At 42.9% G+C, this 14,184-nt stretch overlaps 1 protein-coding gene across 1 annotated transcript in view; it reads right to left on the reverse strand.

Moving 5' to 3' along the window:
• Positions 1 to 1,858: 1,858 nt before the first annotated feature.
• Positions 1,859 to 14,184, reverse strand: part of LOC132427293 (leucine-rich repeat-containing protein 37A3-like) — a 61,040-nt gene continuing 48,714 nt past the window's right edge. Inside the window, exons 5-6 of the mRNA XM_060014656.2 lie at positions 10,608 to 10,672; positions 1,859 to 2,803 (exon numbers count right to left, since the gene is read on the reverse strand). The gene's annotated coding sequence lies outside the window, so the exon portion shown is untranslated. The remainder of the gene's footprint in view (positions 2,804 to 10,607; positions 10,673 to 14,184) is intronic.

The raw sequence follows: 14,184 nt of genomic DNA on the forward strand, positions 1-14,184 counted from the left end.
TTTTTTTTACTAAGAATGTTTTTAATGTTCATTTTTGTAACAAGTATCAGTGCTGCACTTTTTGTTAATTGTCATTAAAATTAGAAAAGACGACTTTAGCATTTAATTCACTTTATGTATACAGTTTTGTGGTATTAACTACCTTTATATAGTTGTACAAAGAAGTTAACTAAGATGTGTAACTCCTGTGTGCATATGGTAGTTACCCAGGAAATTGAGTAACAGTCTGAAATGGCCGAATACATCACGTTAAATATCGTCTTCATCTAAAAGGAAAATGAAGGAAGACTATAGTTGTTTCTGTCAATATTCATTTGATTGTATATGGCTTCCAAGTGATGTTGTATAACTAGTTGTGGAGACGTTTTGGGATAGGTGGTTCTGTTTTAGTTTCAATTTTCAAATTTAGTGGATTTTGCAGGCTTGATACAAGGTTTACAAACTTCATAGTGGATCAGGTCATCCCATGGTGTAACTGGTATTCATCGTTTGTTCAACAATTAAAGTTTGTGTGATACGAGTTCTCCGTGGAGTAATGTAGGTTAGTTTGTGTTATAGATTTGTGTCGGGATGAAAGGATAAGAGAAAGAAGACTTGATTTATTAAAGTGCTTTGAAAGTAATTGATAGTGAAGTATAGTTTATCTATCTGCAGCGGTGTCAATTTCTACTGTACAGCAAAGTGATTCATATGTACATATATTTATATACATATATTTTTTATTTTCTTTTCCATTATGGTTAATTATAGGGTATTGAATACAGTTCCTTGTGCTGTACAGTAAGACCTTGTCTATCTGTTCTATATATAATAATTTACATCTACTAATCCCAAATTCCCAATTCATTCTTGTCCTATGTCTTATCCTTGACAACCACCAGTGTGTTTTTTATATTTGTGAGTGTGTTTTTGTTCTGTAGATAGGTTCATTTGGGTCTAATTTTATAATCCAGATATAAGTGATATCATATGGTATTTGTTGTTCTCTGACTTATTTCAGTTTGTATGATAATCTCTAGGTCTATCCATGTAGCTGCAAATGGCCTTATTTAATTCTGTTTTATGGGTGAGTAATATTCCATTTTATATGTGTACTATATGTTGTATATCCATTCATCTGTTGAGGGACATTCAGGTTGCTTCCATGTTTTGGCTATTGTGAATAGTGTTGTTGTGAATGCTGAGGTGCACGTATGTTGTTGAATTATAGTTTTGTTTGGATGTGTGCCCAGGAGTGGGATTGCTGGGATATATGATAATTTTATGTTTAGTTTTTGAGGAACGTTCATACTGGTTTTCATAGTGGTTGCATCAATTTACATTTTCCCCAGTAGTGTAGGAGGGTTCGTTTTTCTGCACAGCCTTTCTAGCATTTATTTCTAGACTTTTGAATGATGCCCATTGTTAACACTATGAGGTGATAACTAAGTGTAGTTTTTTTTTTTTTTATGGTACGTGGGCCTCTCACCTCTGTGGTCTCTCCCGCTGCGGAGCACAGGCTCCGGACGCGCAGGCCCAGTGGCCACGGCCCGCGGGCCCAGCCACTCCGCGGCACGCGGGATCCTCCTGGACCAGGGCACGAACCCACGTCCCCTGCATCAGCAGGCGGACTCCCAACAACTGCGCCACCAGGGAAGCCCCTAAGTGTAGTTTTGATTGGGATTCTCTAATAATTAGCGATGTGGAGCATCTTTTCAGGTGCCTCTTGGTAATCTGTATGTTTTTGGAGAAATGTGTAGTCAGACTTTCTAAAATTGTGTATATTTTTTGATTTTTTTTGTTCTTTGAGTTGTATGAGCTGTTTGTATATTTTAGAAGTAAGCTCTTGTTGATCACATTATTTGCAGGTATTTTCTCCCAAAGTGTGAGCACAGGTTCTGGAACAACTGGATAGCCACATGCAGAAGAGTAAAGTTGGAACCTTACCTACCCTTCTGCCATATGCAAAATGAACCGAAAATGGACGAAAGGTCTATATGGCAGAAGCAAAATTATAAAACTCGTAGAAGAAAACATGAGAGTCCGTGTTCATGACCTCGGATTTGATCATGATTTTGTAGATCTACGAAAAGCAGAAGGAACAAAAGACAAAATAGATGAATTGGACTTTTGAAAATGAAAAACAGTTGTGTATAAAAGGAGCAAGGAATAAGATAATCCATTATCGAAAATGGCGAAGATGTTTGCAAAGCATGTATTTGATAAAGGATTTTAGCCCACCAGCCAGGCCCTTGGTGGTCCAGTGGAGTGTCTGTGAGGCCCTGCCGTCCTCAGTGATTAGGGGATTTCAGGCCCCACAGCAGCCGAGGGGTGGACACGGGTCATCCTCAGCACCCTTAGGGTGTGAGTGTTGGATGGTTTTGAGCTCAGATGCCCTCCCATTACTGCTGTCTAAGGCTGAAGGTTTCAATATGCTTCTAGAAGGACAGAGTATTTGCAAGTTTTTGAGAAGCAAGAGAACAGTCTTCAGTTTTCTGAAAGGGTATGTTATTCTTTCATATCATGACCATTTTCAGTTTGACTGTTAGGGATGCTCTCCCTGATTTCTGTGAGAGTGGCTATGGGGGTTTCACTGTCTCCAGTCTCCTCACCAGGTGACAAGGGTAGTGGGGCTAGACCCTGGTGGACATTAGCTTCGCTGGAGACTAATGTAGACTCTCTGTTTGCGATTGAATGTGGATGCCCGTGGTTCTCTCCGTCAGCGATTCTCATGTCCTCCTGTGTCTCTCTTCCTGTTGTCCTTTAGTCTCAGATTTACGTGAAGGCCACCACTCACAGCTTCCGTGGAGCGAAGAGATTTCTCCTGGAAGGAAAGGTTCAGGAAAATCAGAGGGAGAAATAAAGGATGCAGCTGATTCCTGATTTGTGGTGATGCCCAAGCGGGTGAGGAGAGTGAGTGTTTTTTTATTAGAATTTTAAATCCTCCAAGTAATAGATTATTGGGGGGGGGGGCATCCAGTGTTCTCCTGCTCATTGTAAGAGTGTCATTACTGGATTTTAATGTGGCAAATAATTTATATTATAAATATGCGGTGGGGGGGAACATACAGTTAAAAATGTTAGAGGTAACTGCAAGGGGTGTACAACAAACAAGGACCCAGAACCCTGTGTCCAGCCAGTGGCTGAGAGATTCCTACCGTGAGTCGCAGTCTCTTGGAGGGTGGAGTGGCCATGACTTTCCTCCTGCAGGTGACCGTACACAGGCAGATCGCATGTGGGACCACTGTATTGCAGAATGTTAGAGTGGCTGCTGGCACATAGTTGGGTAGAGATGCGGACAACAGAGAACTGCTCAGTAGCCTTGGAGAACCCCGGAGTGAGGCCTTAGTAAGGGCCAGTGTCATGTCATTACTTAGGGCCAGCATCAGGGCCAAAGGTAAGACCATTGTCAGGGCATTAGTGAGGGATATAATTAGGGTGTTTGTTAGTTAGGTAAAGAGTCAGGTTATTAGTTACAGACAGTGTTAGGGCCTCAGGTAGAGAATTTGTTTAGGCGTTAGTGAAGAAGAGCATCGGAGCTTCACCCATATTACGGAAAACGTCAGGATATTAGTTAGGGGCAGCTGCTAGGCCTTAGTTAGGGATAGTGTCAGGACCTCAGAGAAAATTTGACGGCTCTAGTATAAGCCTGTTGAGGCCGTTAGTTAGAGACACATGAAAGACTTTCTTAGGGATATATTCCGGGCCTTAGTAATGGTCAGGATAGGGGTATTATTTAGTGACAGTAAATGTTATGCGTGACAGCTTCAGGGCCATAGTTAGGGAGAGCATCAGGGCCTCACGTAGAGATAATGTAGGGCCTTAGTAAGAGAGAGTTCAGGTCGTTAGGGACATCGTAAGAGACTTTCTTAGGGACATAGTTAGGACCTTAGTTATGGACAGCATCAGGGCATTATTTAGTGACAGCTTAGACTATAAGGGACAGCATCAGGTCCTAAGTTAGGGAGAGTGTCAGTGTTTCACTTAGAGATAACGTGAGAGGCTTAGTTAAACACAGTTCAGGCTGTTGCTTAGGGATATATGCAGGACCTTAGAGGTAGTATCATGGTCATAATGAGAACCAGTGTCAGGGCATTAGTTAGGGCGAAAACTAGGGTGTTAGTTAGGGAAAGAGTCAGGTCATTAGTTACAGAGAATGTCAGGGTTTTAGGTAGGGACAGCGGCAAGTCGTTAGTTAAGAAGAGTGTCAGGGCGTTACTTAGGGGTAGTGTCAGGATGTTAGTTAGGGAGAGTCAGGAGATTAGAATTTCAGATTCTGAGGTAGAGATAGTATCAGGGCGTTAGTTAGGGACAGTGTCAGACACTTTGGTAGGGATATATTCAGGGCTTTAGTTATGGACAGGATCAGGGTGATATAGAGGAACACCTAAGGGTATTAGGGACATCTTCAGGCCCTCAATTACCGATAGCATCAGGGTATTAATTAGGGAAAGAGTCAGGCTATTAGTGTCCGTGCCTTACATAGAGAGAGTATTAGGGCCTTAGTTAAGGACAGCTTCAGAGACATACTTAGGGACATATTCTGGGCTTTAGTTATGGAGGGGATTAGGGTGTTAGGGAAAGAGTTGGACATTATTATAGACAGTGACAGTGTCTCAGGTAGAGACATCGTTTGAATGTTAGTTAGGAAGAGGGTCAGGGTCTTTGTGAGGGACAGGGTAAGGCTAACAGTGAGGGACATCTAAGGCTGTTAGGGACATTGTCAAGGTGTTAGATTGGGCCAGCATCAGGGCTGTAGTGTCGGCTAGTGTCAGGGCATTAATGAGGGAAAAAAGTAGGGTGTTAGTTAAAGAGTCAGGTCATTGGTTACAGACAGTTTTAGGGACTCAGGGAGAGTGAGCATGAAGGAGTTAGTTAGGAAGAGCATTAGGGTCCCAATTAGATTCAGCATCAGGACGTTATTTAGGGCCAGCAATAGGGCCTTAGTTAGGGACAGCGTTGTCAGGACCTCAGAAATAACTTGAGGGCTTTAGTAAGAGACAGTTCAGGCTATTAGTTTAGTTAGGGACACTTCAGACACTTTCTTAGGGATATATTCAGGGCCCTAGTAACAGAATCTGGGTGTTATTTTGTGACCGCTTAGGCAGTAAGGGAGAGTATCAAAGCCTAAGTTAGGGAGGGTGTCAGCATTTTGGGGATAGTGTTGGGGATTTTGTAATTTATAGCTTAGGGCATTAGCTAGGGACAGTGTCAGAGTTTTAATGACGGACATCTTCAGGGCATTAGTTAGTTATGCAGAGGAGCAGGTCCATACTTGGGATCAGTGTGAGGTCGTCATTTAGGGGCAGTGTGAGGGCCTTCTGTAGAGAGAACATCAAGGCCCTTAGTTTGGAAGAGGGTCAGGGCCTTAGGATAGGGTCAGAGTTGTCTTCAGGCATATATTCAGGGCCTTAGTAATGGAGAGGTTCAGGATCGGAGTGAGGGACATTGAAGTCTATTAGAGATATCGTCAGGGCCTTAGATAGGGTTAGTGTCAGGGCTGTAGTTAGGACCAGTGTTAGGGGGTTATGTAGGGAGGAAATTAGTTATAGACAGTGTCAGCTTCTCAGGCAGAGACTTCAAGGTCTTAGTGAAAGAATCAGAATCTCAGGTAGGAGCTGTATCAGGGTATTACATACAAGTGTGAAGGCCTTAATTAGGGAGAGTTTCAGGGCCTCAGAGAAAAACTTGAGGGGCTTAGTAAGAGACACTTCAGGTTGTTGGTTAGGGACATCATCAGGGCGTTAGTTATGGACAGGGTGAGGGTATTATTGAAAGACAGCTCAGGCAATTAGGCACACCGTCAGGGCTTTGGGTGGGGGCAGCGTCAGGGAGTAGTTGGGGAAAGAGTGACTCAGGGTTTTAGTTAGAGACAGTGTCAGGTTCTTCATTAGGCACACTGTTATGGCCTTTGGTAAAGATAAATTGAGGGCCTTAGAGACGTTTTGGGTCATTAGTGACATTGTCTGGACTTTAGTGTTGTCTTTTGTTCATCATGTATGGCGTGAATCAGGGCATTAATGAGGGACAGGGCAAGTTATTAGGGATTGTGTCAGGGTGTTAGTTAGGGAATGTGTTAGGAAGTTGGTTAGAGAAAGAGTGATGCCAGTAGTTAAAGACAGAGTCAGGGAGTTAGTCAGAGACAGTCTCAGTTTTTAATTAGGGAGAGTGTCAGTGCATTAGTTATAGATAAGTTGAGGGTCTTTGTTAATGACAGCCTGCAGGCCTCAGTTGGAGCCGGGTTGACGGTCTTGGGACTAAATTTAGGGCCTTAGGTCGGGACAGCATTAGGGATTTAGTTAGCATAAGAGACTTGACGTTATGTAAAGAGAAGGTTAGGTTGAGGTGTAGGAATAGCGTCAGAACATGACGTAGGTTTAGTGTGAGGACCATACCTACTTAGAGTATCAGTTCCTAATTTAGGTGCAGTGTCAGGGCTTCAGGAAGGGACAGCGTTAGAGCCTGAGTTAGGGAGAGTGAGAGGGCGTGATTGAGGCCTGGAGTCAGTGTCAGGGCATGATTAAGGAGCAGCATAAGGGCCTCGGTAGGAACAGAATAAGGGGTTTGTTAACGATATTATCAGGGCCTGTGGTAGAGAGAGCGTCATGGGCTCAGGGACAGCGTCAAGGCTTTCTGTGGGACAGTTTCAGGACTTTAATAAAACATGAGTCAGGATATAAGAAGCTCAGGATACTGTCAGGACTTTAGATATTGACGGTAGCAGAGCTTTAGTCTAGTCAGGGAAAGTGTCAAGGCCTGAGATAGATAGGAGTAGCATCTGTGTCTGTTTTATGTACTGTGGCAGGGCCTGAGTTAGGAATAGTGTTAGAGCGTTAGTTAGGGACAGTGTCACGGCCGTGGGACTAAATTCAGGGCCTGAGGTATTCACAGCATAAGGGCTTCAGTTAGCATAAGAGGTAGGAAAGTTGCTAAGTTTTGGGATCGTCTGAGGAAACGACCTAGGGCAATTGTGAAGATGTTAGTCACTGAGAGTATCGGGGATGTATTAAGAATTAGTGTCATGGCTTCAGGTAGGGACAGAGGGAGAGTGCCAGGGACTGAGTGAGGCTTTTTGTCAGGCCATTAGGTGAGGACACTGTCAGGGCATGTAGGAGGTGTATCAGGGCCTTTGTTGGGTCAGCAATATGGTCTTAGTTAAAGACATGATCAGGGTTTGAGTTAGTTACAGCATGAAGGGGTCACTTAAGCATAGCTACAGGGCCTGAGTTAGGTAGAGCCTTAGGCCTTTACTTACGGACAGAGACAGGGCTTCCTTAAGGACAGTGTGTGGGCCTTAGTTAGAGAAAGTGTCAGGGACTTAATTAGTTAGGGGGAGCATTAGGGTTTCAGTGAGGATAAGAGGCAGGTAATTAGCTTGGGACAGAGTTAGTTTACAGGTCAGGGATAGTGTCACGAAATGACCTAGGGATAGCGTCAGAGCCTAAGTAAGCTATGCCAACAGGGCCTAGTGAGGCCTATCTGTAGGGCTTGAGTGAGGGACAGTGTTAGGGTAAGACGTAGCAGTAGTACAGGTGTCTGTGTAGGATCAACCTTTGTGTGTTCGTAGAAGATACTGTCAGGGCCTCACTTAGTTATGGACATTGTCAGGGTGTACTTTGGGATAGTTTTAGCAGATTGGTAAGATACGGGTCAGGATATTACCTCCGAATAATGTCAGGACTTTAACTTATTGATGCCTGAAGGGCATTACAGGGGGAGCATCAGAGCCTTTGTTAGCTCCAGTGTGAGTTAGGAGGAGCCCGCAGGCCTTAGTTAGGGACAGGTTCACGACTTTGGGACTAAGAGTAGGACTAACTATAACTTGAACACTTACCTGTACCGTCGAATGCTAATGCTAAACCGTTGTTTTACGGAAACCTGTACTGTGCCCATCCCCAACCCGTACCCTAACCCTAAAATGTTGTCGTACCCTAACCTGTACCCTAAGCCGTCCCCGTTCCCTCACCCTAACCCGTACCCTAATCCTAACCCATACACTAACACTAACCCACCCTAACCCGTACGCTAACCCTAAATCGTCGTCGTACCCTAAACTGTCCCCGTTCCCTAACCCTAACAACACTCACCTGAAGCCTTACTCTAACCCGAACCCATTTCAAAACGTACGCTAGACCTAAACTGTCGTCGTACCCTAACCTGTACCCTAAACCGTCCCTGTTCCCTAACCCTAACACTCACCCGAAGCCTTACTCGAACCCGTACACTAACACTAACCCGTACCCTAACCCTAAACCATCGTCGTACCCTAACCTGTACCCTAAACCGTCCCCGTTCCCTAACCCTAACTCTCACCCGAAGCCTTACCCTAACCTGGACCCTAATCCGAACCCGTACACTAACCCATACCCTAACACATACGCTAACCCTAAACCGTCGTCGTATCCTAACCTGTACCCTATACCGTCCCCGTCCCTTAACAGTATACCTAAACCTAACCCTTACCCTAACCCGTACCTAAGGCTAACCCGTACACTAAACCTAACGTTAACCCCGAACATAAACCATACCGCAATCCTAAGCCATACCCTAACACTAAGCCATACCCTAAACTGTACCGTAACACTAACCCATACCATAACCCTAAACCTGAACCATACTCTAAACCGTACAATAATCCTAACCCGTATCCTAACCCTAACCCGAAACCCTAATCCTTACCCCAGCTTAATTTTGTTTTTTTGTATTTCAAAAAATATTTTCTTGGGTTAAAGCAAATTAGCATAACAACAAAATAGGGGGCTTCCCTGGTGGTGCAGTGGTTGAGAATCTGCCTGCTAATGCAGGGGACACAGGTTCGAGCCCTGGTCTGGGAGGATCCCACATGCCGCGGAGCAACTAGGCGATTAAGCCACAACCACCGAGCCCACGCATCTGGAGCCTGTGCTCCACAACAAGAGAGGCCACGATAGTGAGAGGCCCATGCGGCGAGATGAAGAGCGGCCCCCCGCTTGCCACAACTAGAGAAAGCCCTCGCACAGAAACTCAGACCCAACACAGCAATAAAAAATAAATTAATTAATAAACTCCTACCACTCCCGAAAAAAAAGAACAACAAAATAAAACAGAAAGTAACCTGAGTGTCCCTCAAAAAGCTAAGTCTGAAATAGTCGGTACTTCTGTTCTATGGACTGTTATGTAGCCTACAAAACGTGTGAGAGCTAAATCTGTTTTTCTACAGTGAGAAGCATGATATTCCAGATGTATAGAACACCTGGATAAAATGAGAAATCTACACATTATGCTGGTCGTTTCAGTAAATGGGAAAGGATGGCACGTGGTAAAATATTATCCTTTCCTTTCATCTTTTTAAATTTCACTTTTTACAAAGAACTTCAATTATAATTGTACTTTAAAAAAGTAACAGTGGGGCTTCCCTGGTGGTGCAGTGGTTGAGAGTCCTCCTGCCAATGCAGGGGACACGGGTTCGTGCCGCGGTCCGGGAGGATCCCTCATGCCATGGAGCAGCTAGGCCCGTGAGCCATGGCTGCTGGGCCTGCACATCCGGAGCCTGTGCTCCACAACGGGAGATGCCACAACAGTGAGACGCTTGCGTACCGCAAAAAAAACAAAAAAAAAAAAAACCAAAAAAAAACGGAAATTTAAACGAAAAAAAAAATATTTTGTGTTCAATTACATTTCATAGAATTATGAAATGCTGCCACCCTCTGGCCGTTACCTGCAAAATCAGCTGTAAAACCTATGCCAATTGTCACTTCATTTGAACAAGTACTGCAGGGTTGTAAAGGAAACCTGCCCTCATCATGCCTCGAGGGAGGTAAAGGCCAAAATATTTCAATATGTGGCACATATTTCAAGAAAACCATTTGAAGAACTAAGCTGTAATAACAGTTTGAAAAATAAAGGGACATGCCTGAAAGCTCAATTTCAAGGGATTATGAGACATATGCAAAACCAACCACACAGAGGTATCAGTTCACACCATTGAGAATAACCATCAGGAAAGAAACTACAAACGATCAATGCTGAAGAGGTTGTGGAGAAATGCATACCCTTCATTTGAAGTGGGACATAACCTGGTAAGAGCCACTAATGGGAACAGAATGGAGGTGCCTTTACAAGGTAAACATTGAGCTACAATATGATCCAGCAGGCCCACTCGTGGGCCTATAACCTAAGAAGACAGAATCGGAAAGGCACAGGCAGGCAAATCTGCACTGCAGCAGTATTACAACAGCCAAGACATGGAAACAACCAAAAGTCCATCAACAGATGGGTGGACAAAGAAGAACTGCTACATGTAGAGATGGAATATTAGCTTGGGAAAAAATGAAACAATGCCACTTGCAACACCACAGATGAGTCTAGAGGTAATCACGCAACTTGTAGTAAGTGAGAAAGCGAAAGACACCTAACATATATCACTTAGGTGTTACCTAAAAATTGATACCAATGAAGATATTTCCACAGAGAAAGGCAATCACAGATTCATGAAACCAACTTACGGTTCCCCAAATCGAAAGGTGTGAGGATTGGATACATTATGATATTGGGGTTAACAAAGATATACAAACACAGGTGAAATATATAATCACCAGAGGCCTACAGAATACCAAGAGAAGACTACACAACATTGTGTCATAACCTACCTGGGAAAAGGATCCGAAGAAGACTAGATATATGTATATGTGTGAAAGAGCCACATCTTGCACACCTAGAACAAACATTGTAATCGAGTTTGCTGCAATAAAAAATAAAAAAATTAAATTGAAAATATGAACAAGAAATAATGAGACATAAACGAAGGAATTTCTCCTGGCACGTTCCATTCTAATTTTCAACCTAGAACAGGACTTCCATTAAGGCTCTGCTGCCCTGGTAACCGGATTTGGTAAAGGAGAAATGCTGCCGCCTTGTGGCTGTTTCACACAACAGCAGCTTTAAAGCAAGAGCTAATGGTCACTTAATAATGGTCACTTAATAAATATCCAAAATATGTGCAGGACTGTAAAGGACACCGGGCCTCAAAAAATTCCTGGGGTCGTAAATCTACCAGAAAATTAAAAAGACGTCAACATATCAAAAAGACAATGTCAAGAGGCATATTTTGCACACAATTTGTCTTTTCTTTTTATTTTGGTAAAAAAAATGCATGGAATAATGCTCAATATCAGGAACTAATATAGCCAGGAAAACGCAATCTACAAAAACGTTCACCTTACCACCGTCAGAATCATCACCAGCAAAATCGTCTACAAAACATGAATGCTGAAATGGTTTTAGGAACTGTGTACCCTCTAGTTGCTGCTGGAACGTGAACTGGTAACAGCCAGTAGTGAGAAGAGAACAGCGGTGCGTTTAAAGTTAAAAACTGAGCTCATCACTCTGTAATAACCTACATGGGAAAGGAACCAAAGATGAATAGATAGATGCATAGATGTAATGAACCAGATGCTGTACACCTAGAACAAACACAACATTTTTATCAAATTTGCTCTGATAATAAATACATATTAAATTTAAAAAACAAACAAGAGGTAAGGAGATATAAGATCTTGGGGGTGTGCCCTGACACATTCCACTCTAATTTGTAGCCTACTAACACTATTTCCAGGAAGGGCTCTGCTGCCCCAAAACCCAGAGTTGGAAATGTAGAAATGCTGCCGCCTTGTGGCCGTTTCCCGCAAGAGTGGCTTTAAACCCAGAGCTAATGGTCACTGAACATTCACAAGGACTCAGGGCTGTAAACGACACCTGCCCTCAAAAACTGTCCTGAGGTAGGATATGGCCAACAAAATTCAAAACAGGCAAATTTTTCAAGAAGATAGTATGAAGATGTAAGTTTTACTCACTGTCTTTTAAAAAAGAGGCAAATGGATGAAAGCTCAACCTCAGGAATTATTACACTCATGCAAATGTAATCTGCAAAAAGCTTTCAACTCACACAGGTCGACTGACCATCAACAAAAAGTCTACAAATAATAAATGTTGAAGTGGTTTTCGAGAACTGTGTACCCTCCAGCTGCCAGTGAGATGGAAAGTGGTAACAGCCAATAATGAGAGCAGAAAGGAGCTGCGTTTAAAAGTAAAAATTGAGCTACCATTCGATGCAGCAGGCCCTCCGCTGGGCCTCACACCCAAGAAGACCAGAATCCAGAAGACAGAGGCTGCAAAAGCTGCACTGCAGCCTTATTCACAATAGCCAAGACACGGAAGCAACCTAAATGTCCAGCAACAGATGAATGGATAAAGAAGAAGCGGTCCATGTACACAATGGAATATTAGCCACGGAGAACAATGAAGCACTGCTCTTTGAGGTACCATAGATGAGACTATAGATGATCACAGAACATGAGGTAAGTTGGAAAGCAAAAGACATACATCCTATGATATCACTTATAGGTGTTAACAACTGAAAAAAATGGACATATTTCCACAGAGAAAGACACACACAGACTTAGAAAACATATACGCTTATCTAAAAGGAAAGGTGGTGGAAATGGATAAATTAAGATTAGGTTTACTGTACCTATACAAATACAGATTAATAACATATATCAAAAAGCCCGAGCACACAGCAAGGGAGGTCTACAGAACACTCTGTAATCCTTTACATGGGGTAAAGGATCTGTATATGAATAGATATATATGATGTACTAATGAACCAGATTGTGTACACCTAGGACAAACTGTATTCTAATCATTACCCTGATTAAAACAATTAAAACAACAAACAAGAAGTAATGAGACATAAACTTCAGGGGCTTTTTCCTGGCACATTCCATTCTAATTTACACCCTGGGAACACTACTTCCAGAAAGGCTCTGCTGCCCTATTACTCAGATTTGGGAATGGAGAAAAGCTGCCGCCTTGTGGCCGTTTCCCACAACAGCAGCTTTAAACCCAGTGCTAATGGTCACTAAATATTCACAGTCACTGCAGGCCTGTAAATGACACGTGCCCTCAAAAAAAACTCCTGGGGTCGAAAATCGACCACAAAATTCAAAAGAGGGCAACCTTCCAAAAAGACAATTTCAAGAGGTATATTGTACTCACCATTTTTTTCCTAAATAAAAGAGAAAGGTGTGGGAAAATGCTGAATATTAGGAATTATTAAAGACATGCAAATCCAAATTACAAAAACCTATCAGCTCACACCAGTCAGAATGGCCATGAGCAAACCTTCTAAAAACAATAAATGCCGAAGGGCGTGTGGAAAAATGCGTACCCTCGGTGTTAATTGGGACGTGGTAAGAGCCATTAACGAAAACACAATGCAGGTGCTTTGAAAAGGTAAACACTGAGTTACCAGTCAGTGAATCATACCCACTGCTGGGCCTATCATCTGAGAAAATGAGAATCAAAAGTCACAGGCTGGCAATACCGCACGCCAGCAATATTTACCATAGGCAACACTTGGAAGCAACGAAAATGTCCATCCGCAGAGGAGTGCACAAAGAAGAAGTGGTCCATGTACAGAATGGAATATTACTCCAATAAAATATATAAATTAAATTTCAAAAACAAACAAAGTAAGGAGACATCAGCTTTGGTGGGTTTATCCGGGCACATTCCACTCTAATTTATAACTGAGGAACACCAGTGGCAAGAAGGTCTGTTTCCCTTGGTACCAGAGTGGGGAACGTAGAAATGCTGCCACCTTCTGGCCGATACCTGCAACAGCAGCTTTGAAATCTGTGCTAATGGGCACTTCATATGCACAAGTACTGCAGGGCAGCAAATGAAACCTGCCCTTAAAAAGTCTTGATGCAGGTAAAGGCCAAAAAGTTTCAAAATGTGGCACATACTTCAAGAAAGCAATTTGAAGAAGTCAGCTGCAATAACAGCTTGAAAAATAAAAGGACATGCCTGAAAGCTCAATTTCAAGGGAGTATGAGACACATGCATATCCAACCACAAAGAAGTATCAGCTCACAACACTCAGAATAACCATCAGCAAAAGAAACTACAAACGATCAATGCTGAAGAGGTTTTGGAGAAATGCATACCCTCCATTTGAAGTGGGACGTAACCTGGTAAGAGCCACTAATGGGAACAGAATGGAGGTGCCTTTAAAAGGTAAACTTTGAGCTACCATACGATCCAGCAGGCCCACTTCTCGGGCTATATCCTAAGAAGACAGAATTGGAAAGGCACAGGCAGGAAAATCTGCACTGTAGAAGTATTGCAATAGCCAAGACATGGACGCAACCAAAACGTCCATCA

The sequence above is a fragment of the Delphinus delphis genome, chromosome 1 (assembly GCF_949987515.2).
Source record: "Delphinus delphis chromosome 1, mDelDel1.2, whole genome shotgun sequence".
In the NCBI taxonomy this organism is placed as follows: Eukaryota; Metazoa; Chordata; class Mammalia; order Artiodactyla; family Delphinidae; genus Delphinus; species Delphinus delphis.